We start from the raw sequence: 9,454 nt of genomic DNA on the forward strand, positions 1-9,454 counted from the left end.
GGACATGTCCACAGGACATGGGAGTGGTGGAAGGAACCTCCACTGGCCAACACATTTGAGCAACATGAATGACGCTATGTTGCAATATAAGTCAGTCTAAGCCAAGTCCATAGTGCTACCAATAGATGATAGAATCAAAAATGAATGAAGGAGAAGTGATACATCTCTGTGCAGAATTTCAAACTATTTGTGTGGAAACCCAACTCCACCCTTGAGAAGGTGGGACAGAGTTCTCTGCTCCTTAAGCATGCTGGGCTGTTCCTCCAGCTTCCTGCCCCCAGGTACAGGACAGAAATGGGGAGAAGACAGTGGGGAACCCCGATAGACACCGTCCTGCCAGGTGAACACATTTAACACCAACAATAGTAAGTCTTCTGATGGCATGTGCCCACAAGAGGACTTCCATGGCCTTCTCTCCTGAACCCATAAATGCAGTCTGTCTCAGCCCACAGGCTTGATGTCTTGTGAAGAGCAAACAAGTACTGTTCACAGTTCCAGAGCCTGGAAACTCAGTATCGGCTGCCGGCATGGCCCAGCGATGACTAACACCCCCTGCCCAGGCCTGATTTGCAAACTACTGACTCCTCACCGTGACCACCCTGGTGGGGCAAGGAGCTGGCTCCCTCCTTTTTCTTACAAGGGCACCACCAATCCCATTCATAGGGGCTCAACCGTCAGGATCTGATCATCTTCCAAAGGCCCCAACCTCCAAATAAGGCCACATCGGGGGTTCGATTACCACTTGTGAATCCGGGGGAGACATGCCATCTGCAACGTTACCCACGAGACGCCTCCTACTCAAACTGAGAGACATTCTACAAAATACATGGCCGGTCTTCCTCAAAACTCTCAAGGTCGTCAATCGCCGGGAAACCCAAGGACCTGTCTCAGCCAAGAGGAGCCTAAGGAGACACAATCCCAGAAGAGAAAAAGGTGAAAGCTAAGAAAATCTGAGTCATCTGTAGACTTTGGTTCACAGTAACACATCGGTGTAGGTTCATTAATGGCGACAAATGTACCACAGTAATAGAAGGTGTTCCTCGCAGAGAGACTGGGTACGTGATATACGGGAATTCTGTACTGTCTTTGTGATTTTTTCTCTGTGAATCCAATTATTCTAAAAGAAGAGTTTATCAGGAAAAACAGTGCCACTCCCGGGGGCTCTCACTGCAAGGCGGTCAGGAGGGCAGGGGCCTGCCTCGGAGACAGCACGTGGGACCCCACCGTGATGAGAATGTGTCCCATCACCAGGCCCCTTGTGATACGTTTCTTAACCAGGACAGAAAGTCATCCACACGGGAGGTGTGGACGGCTGTCTGAGGCTGCGGAGAAGGGAGACCAGCCTGGACGCTCGGGCTCAGCAGCCCCTCCTTCGTCGCACTCCAGGGCCCCCTAAGTAAGGTTTTCTTTACCCAGGAGGCTCCCTGTGCCGGAAAAACGAAAACCCAGCCCCTCTCTGCACTTCCGCCCCTGACGCAAGAAGAGAATTTGCAGATGGATATTCCTGATCCTGAGAGGTTGTCTGCACACAGTTGAAGCGCAGGGCTCTGTCCCTCACTCACATGGTGCTGGGCTCCTGGGACCAGCCAGGCTGCCCTGAGGAGGTGGGGAGCTGCGCGGGGCCGCTCCGGGCTGCTCCGGATGGGGATGGGGGCATGGAGGCCCTCAGGGAGTCTGCCCTGCTGTTCCCGACCCTCAGCCTCCTCCTCCCAGATGTCCCTTGGCCATGGAGGAGGCCTCGTGGCCAGCTCCCTGAGGACCGGGATGGGCCTAGGAAAGGACATCCTTTCCAACCTGCGCTAGGCCCCAGGGTCTTTCTTTGGGGCCAGAGATTTGCCTTTCAGCAGTCTTTGTCTGAAAACAGTCTGCCGTGCCGCGAGGGAGCCATTGCCACGGGGCCAGGAGGACCCTTCACCTGCTCGGTGTGTCCCACCGGGTCCCCTCTGGAGCGGACAGACACCTCGGGCCCCTGACTGGGCGTCCGCCTCCCACCCCCGCCGAGATGGAGTCTGGAGTCCGGTGTCGGGAAACTTGTGTAGAGGATGCACAGACTTGTTGCTAGGAAACCGCAGGGAGCAACCTTTGTGATCTCACATATGCTTAACATAATAATAAATAATGGTTAACATGATAATAAATAAACAAGTAACAATAATTATAACACGCCCCAAGCCTGTTGTTCCTCCAAAATTAATTTATGATGAATTACGACTCGAATTCCTTGGAACACGAGCATGGGGAGAGGAGAGGGGCTTGTTTTATCTGCCATCAGGCTCAGAAGGGGGTTGGAAATGGCCTCTCGCTGACACTGAGCTCTGCCCGGGCCTTTGGGGACCCACGGGAGGCACCCGGAAAGGGCCGCTCTCCTCACTGCTGCCCCTCACATGCCTCTCCCCTGCCTGGTACAGTTAAGTTTTTTAGATACTTTACTTGCATTTCTAATTCAGTTATTCTTCTGAAATTTATTCAAAGGATTTATGCTTATGAAATTATAATATAATGCTGCCCATATGCCAATGAGCTGGAGGCAAGAAAAATAATTTTCTTCAATTTACAGTTATGAGGCTGGAGGAAAACGATGCCTTCTTATCACCTCTTTCTCTCTGTGCGTCTTGGTATTTTTTTAAGTCTTCAGAAGGCAGGAGCTGATGATGAATCCTTAAGCAGATCACACTGATAGCTGTGTTACAGACCGGCAGCTGCGCGCATGTGTCCGCCGCCCGGCGCCAGTCACTCGAGCCGTGGGTGTCACCCTTCTCGTCTCTGCAACTCCGCCCTGGCAACCCCAGCTCGCGGGGATGTTGTTAAATCGTCTGAGAGGATTATTAGATCGAAGGGGAATTTATTGATGACACTTGGTAACAATTAATCAGGAATGTTGATAAAGTTAAGTTGGTTCCTTTGTTCTTGGACCCTCCCCAAAATATCTCTGTGTGCACGGACGTAAAGACATAGAATTAGAATAATATGCAGCCCTTGTTCCGATTGTCAAATGGCTCATTTTGTCACTCTGTTTGATTAATGGACCCTTTGGAGTCCCCAAAAAGTCCTAGTAATACAAATAAAAAGAATCATAAATATTGAATAAGCTCACAGCACAGTTAACCTTGGCTACATTTTGGGACATTCTGGGAGAAAGTTTGCTATACAGAAAATAATTGCTGTGAGGATAAAAAAATACGCGCACTCACACCAAACTGGAGACTGGGGAGAATGTCACCCCCTCACCTTGTCACGCTGACTAATCTGGGCTGAGTAATTAGTGTAGTGAGCTCTACCGTCAGGCCAGCCAAGTGCCGCGCGGCCTGTGCTCCTACTGGGGGGCCCAAGCCCCGCCCACCAAAGGGGTTCAGTGGGGTGGGGGGGCCTGGAGCTAATGGGGACGGTGTTCTCACCCCGTGCGGCACCAGACGGGGGTCGTACATGGGCCATTTCGGATGTCATTTATGGGCAAGAGCCTGGGGTGAGGCTGGGGCCTCCCCACGGCTTTGGCGGAGGCCCTGCGCGTGGGGGTCTCAGCTGTTCTCAGACAGAAGTCCTCCCTCCCTAGCCAGGAGCCTTTAAGACGCCCCCTTACATCCCGATCGCGGAACGAACCGGTAGCTGACCCAGCACGTGGATTCGGACGAGGCTGTGATGACTGGCAGGGTTTTCTCCCACCTCCAGCCCACGCTGAAGACTGGAAGGGGCGCGCACCCGGCCTCCCTCTGCGCGGTGTGAGCTGCGTGCCCGTGGGGCTGGCGGTGCCTGCTCCGGCTTCTCGCCTGTAGCCTGGGTGCTCCACCTCGCAGGACGGTTATGAGGAGGAAATGAAACAATAAAAGGAAAAAAACCAACAACTTGGCATACTGTTGGGCATAGAAACATACTCTGTTGCAAGTGGAATAGTGTCCCCGCAAAAGCAGGCGGATGTCTTAACCCTTGGTGCCTGTGGATGTGACCTTGTGAGGTCTGGGCTGAGTCGGAATGAGGTCGTCAGGGAGAGGGACCGGTGTCCTCCTGAGGAGGGAGAAACGTGGACGCAGACCCCCAGGAGAAGCCACATGGCCCCAGGGGTTGACTGAGCTGACGCATCTCTAAATCTAGGAAGGGCAAGGGTTTCCAGGAACGTCCAGGAGCTGAAAGAGGCAAGAAAGGATCCGCCCACCCTCCACCCGCCATCCCCCGTCCGGAGCCTTGGGAGGGAGTATGGCCCTGCTGATGCCTTGATCTGGGGCTTTTTGCCTCCAGGACTGTGGGAGAGTATGTTTCGGTTGTTTAAGCCATGTATTGGGGACTGTCTTAGGGGAGCTCTGGGAAGCCGATCCGTGCTCGAAACATCGACTGGGATCTGGTTTGCGGAGAGCAAGTGCAACAGGGCCAAGGACTCGGCTTGTCTCTCCTGTCAGCGCTTCCCCAGGCGGAGTCAGGATCACGCCGGCTGCCTCCTGCCGCGGCTGGGGCAGCAGGAGGGGCCCGGGGCCTGCAGCCCAGCCTCTTGGGTGAGGCCGCCTGGCTGGCTGGGGTCATCAGGGCACCATCGCCACTCCTGGGAGCCGGCGAGCTCTTACACTCGGTCGGCACAACTCCAGAGGCCACTAAGTTGTGGTGGATGCAAGTCGGTGATCCGAGGGACAGGAGTGCGTCTCGCTGTACTGATTTATGCTGTCTTTCCCAAGTTTCGCGGCTATTTTTAAGTAAAGGGAAATTCAGACATTAAGAACTCAATTACAGTCATATTCCCCAGGAAACGCTCAACTTCGAAATAAGGACCCTCACATCATATACCAAATGTATTGCGGGAAATTTGCAAGTGAAAGCAATTCTGCATTCAAAGTCTTACTTTCCACCATCAATCCGGGAACTTATTTCCTCCTAAGTAAAAATACTGGCCTCTTCACGCTAGAAACCACACTTGATTCTGCCGTTGATAGCGTCCTCTAGAACTGACACGTTCTGGCCAGCGCGGAGCCCTTCGTGCTCCTGGCCGCGGCCGTGTGCGAGGATGTCCGTGAGGTCACGGCACACGGTCGGATGCCGAGGGCAGGTTCTCCCAGCGGGGTGGGATGGAGGACTGCGAGCGTGGGCTCCTCAGAATTCCCTCTGCGGGCACGTCCACACCCTGCCAGTGCCCTCAGCATGGACACGGGGTAGGAGTTCTGCTCCTGACTGTGGTCTTCCCGGTGAAGCACCTTGGGGGGACCAGTCCCCAAGGCTGGGGGGGTTAAGGGCCGGTGAGGTCCTCAAATGCAGCCTTGAGAACAGAGCCGGTTCAGGGAGGGCGCTGCCCAGGGCGCGGTCAGCGAGGTGCAGGTCAGGGCTGCGGGGAGGTCTGCCCGCGTGGTTGCAGCGGCTGGTGGGGACAGAAGTCAGGGTGCGGGAGGCAGGGAGACAACGGGACACACAGCAAGGTGTACTCTCAGTGCAGTCAACTTTTCCAAGAAGCCGCTGTGGAGGAAAGGGACGCGGAGGCCAGAGGCCACGGGTCACAAGCGTGACTGTGTGTGGGTGTTCCTCCTGCCGCCTCCCGCTCCAGGCCACTTGGGCCCAGGGACTCTCTTACCTGCGCTCCTGGGCCTGCTCCATCCCGGCTGGTAGTGACCGTAGCGTTTGCTCCGTAGAACGACTTGATGAACGGCAGGACTGGGCACATTTCTGTGTTGGGAGGGAAAGCCAGCAGCAGGGGACAGAGGTACATCTAAGGATGAGATCCTCCCGGAGGAGGCGGAGCAGGGGCGTTGAGGCGGCTGCTCCCGGAGGCTCCTGCCGCCCCTCTGGGTGCGGGGCTGGGCGGATTTTCTCTTGCAGCCGAGGGAAGGAGCAATGAAGCCCCGGTGGTCTGACAGGTCACAGGGAATGGAGAGTGGGGGGCAGCCGTGCCGGAGGAGCTGATGGGGCGTAGCAGACAGCGAGTCAGGCAGGCAAAGGAGGGGAGTGGTGAGCATCCCGGACGCCGCCGTCCGCCGCTCTGACCTGATGAAGGCGTGTTGGTAGACAGGGACGGTGGGACTTAGTGTCACCCATGCTGGAGATTTTCTTGGGAAGCAGAGATTGTTGGTGAGTCTCGGACTTGGGTTTTAGAACCCTCAGGAGGAGATAATGGTTTAGGATCCCAGGAGGCTAGGATGTTTTACGTTCCCTGAAGGCACGAACTGGTATGGGAGGGAAATCCGGGGACGACGTTGAGCACACTGGTTTCTCATTTTGTGGTTTTCTGAGCAGAGCCCACACCCCACATGAGCACCTGTTTAAGACAAAGCTCAGACTGGGTCTCCGCCCGTCGTCAGGGAGGTAGCCATAGCTGCTGGGGCAGGTACGCCCAGCACGGTGCTGCCTCAGCCCACACAACACTGTCTTCTCACACTGGAAGCAAGCAGTGGGCATTACTGACCTGTGCCTTGCTCTGGCCACCCTGGGTCTCGGGCTCCCAGGTTCTCTGATGGGCAGTGACCTGGGCCCTGGGGGAGAGAGAGGGTCTTCATCAGCTTAGCCGGAAAGCGGCCGCAGCTCTCCTGCTCCCAAGCGACTGACCCAAACCCAGCCCCACGGCCGCTGCTAACCGCAGAGGGCAGGGGCCTGTAGCTCGGCTGTGCTCCTAACGGGGAGAGGAGATGCGATCAGGGAGCAGCCCTTGCCACGTGGACTTTCGGCACCCCTCCAGGGCTGGAATAAGTGAAATAACAGGTGTTTTGGAAACTGGAGCCTTTTAGCTGGTTGCCTGAATTGATGGATTGAGCCGGCCAAAGCCTGGGACAAAACGTCGCGAGTTGCTCAGATTTAAACTTGTACCAAGTTCACAGGCCCCAGACAAAGTGACGGACAGCAGTAAATAAGGAGGAAAAGTTATTCCACACTCGAGCTGCAGAGTGGCTGCCACCGACACCCTTCTTCAGGACCGGAGTCGGGGTTTTTTTTACTTTTCCATCTGGAACTAACTTGCAGCCCGTTTGTGGTCACGTGCTCTGAGTGCGCACGACACTCCCTTCACCCTCTTTTTCTCACTGAAGCAACGGTTGGGGTTTCAGGACGTACTCCTCACGGGTCATAGAGTGCGCTATTCTGGCCGATTTTCCGAGGCTGATATTCTCATTTCTAATGTCCCTTCCTTCTTGTCGAGGCAAGTGCATTTCCGTCTGTGTCAGGCACCCCCAAGCGGCGGCGGCCGTCTGCTTTCCCAGAGTCTCGGTGTGTCGTCTGGAACGTGGTTAGGGCGTTAGGTACTGGCAAAGCGGCTGGGATTCTCAGCTTTACCCCCAGATCAAGTGCTAGAGTCCGGCTGATGTTCTCCAGCACGCGGCGGGGACTCAGGTAACGGGGCCGAAGCTCAGTGGCAGCTGCTTGACCCCACCACGGGATTTGCAGTTCCCTGAAAGACCCTCCCCATAGGTAAGGGATGGCCCCACACCTCGTGACTGGCACCATGTGGGACCCTAAGAAGACTTGAAGCCACGTCAGACGCATTTATTAAAGCAGAAATGGCTAAATAGCAATCTTTTTACAGAACACACATGATTGTCAAAGAGAATTTAGAGAATACAGAAAAGCATACCGAGTAGCTGTGTGTTTCTGCCACTTCTGTTGTGAGGTAACCGTTGTTAACGCTTTACACCCATTTCCTTCCAGGCTTTTTTTTTCAGGACCTACATGATTTACATGATCTGCGTTGGGCTGTACACGCTGCTCTATAATCTGATGTTTTTTATCCAATGATGCAGCATGAAATTTCTTTAATGATTTGTAGTGGACACACAATATCCCCTCACAGAGATACATACAATCTTCTCTACGATGAACCACACAGTGATGGAAAGTTCGATACACAAAACTTTGTGCATCTCTCTGGTTTTTTCTCTTGGAGCGATTTCTACCAATGGCGTCTGCGTGTTGACAGAGGCTATGAGTGTCGTGTGCAGCAACATTGTTACCTGCTGCCCAGATGCCTGCAGGATTGTCGATCCCCCTCCCCCTTCCCTGCTCCGACAGCCGAGAAATGTCTTTAATGAAGTCAAAGTTTCCATCCAATCGGCCAGTCTTGGGTCAGAATGTTCCACAGACTGTGTGTGATACAAGCATCCTGTTAATAAATCAGAATCTTAGGGCACACGGGAGGGATACTTGGAGAGTAATATACTCTTTAGATGATTCATGACAGACCCTGAAACTGTGATCGAGGAAGAGAAACTTTTCCCAGGTCAATAAGGCCATGGCAACACATGATTACTCCACGTTGTTAGCGTGGGGGGCAGGTGGGAGAGGGGGAAGGAAAGGGAAAGGAAGACATGTTGAAAACCCTGTGCCCACCGACCGAGAGCAGGGCCGAGTGCCTCTTCCCACGTGTAGGACACAGAGGGTCAGGCTGGAACGGGTGCTGGAAATCGTTTCCCAGGTAAGAGAAATGAAGCCTAGAAAGGTCAAAGACTTGCCCAATGTCACTTGTCCAGCTAACACTCACCCCCCAGGTGTGATGTAGGTGCCATTTCTTTCTCTACAATCAGTACCTCTCTGTCCATGCACAAGGCCCAACAGTGGTTAGAAACGTGAAACTTGGATGCCTAGGGTGGCTCCGTTGGTTAAGCATCTGCCTTTGGCTCAGGTCATGATCCCAGGATCCTGGGATTGAGTCCCACATTAGGCTCCCTGCTCAGCCGGGAGCCTTTTTCTCCCTCTCCTCCCTGCTCTCTATCCCTGTCTCTTTCTCTAAAATAAATAAAATAAAACAAAAGAAACATGAAACTTTTATTAGGTTAACACATGATTTCTCCAGAGGAATTAATTATTTTTATTAAATTGAATGATTTTAAATCTTTTTTAAAAATCTTGCTTATTTATTTGAGAGAGGGATTGTGCTCCCATCAGCAGGGGGGAGGGGCTGAGGGGGAAGGCGATTCCCCACTGAGCAGAGAGCCTGTGGGGGTCAAGCTGGAAGCATGACCTGGGCTGAAGGCAGATGCTTAATCAACTAGAGCCACCCAGGCGCCCCTAAACTGAGTGACTTTAAAATAAAAATATTTGATTCTTTGGTGTGATGGACACCAAATTTAGGACTTTGCTAATGCCTCAGTGCCAAATTAGTTGTCTTTGGCTCATGATATTTTAAGAATTTGGCCTAAATATCAGTGATGGAGTAGCCATAGCCTGCGTGGTTGGATGATACGGTGTGTGAGGACGCAGACTCTGGAAACACCTGCCATCTTCAAGCTGTGGCACTTGGAGCCCATTTCTTACTGCCCTCAGTTTCTCACCTGTAAAATGAGAATAACCTGGGTACCTGCCTCATGTAGAGCTTGGGGGAGTAAACGAGCTCCAGCGTGTGAAGTGCTCAACACACCGTCTATGCATATTGTGTTATTTGAGATCTTATGAACAGTCGTGGCACAACGTCAGAGATCACCCACTTGTAGGATAATCTCTTCAATCACTTGCAGGAGACAATGTCATGTTCTCTGTTCTCTACGCAAGGCATGAAACAGATACT

The sequence above is a fragment of the Meles meles genome, chromosome 12 (assembly GCF_922984935.1).
Source record: "Meles meles chromosome 12, mMelMel3.1 paternal haplotype, whole genome shotgun sequence".
Lineage (NCBI taxonomy): Eukaryota > Metazoa > Chordata > Mammalia > Carnivora > Mustelidae > Meles > Meles meles.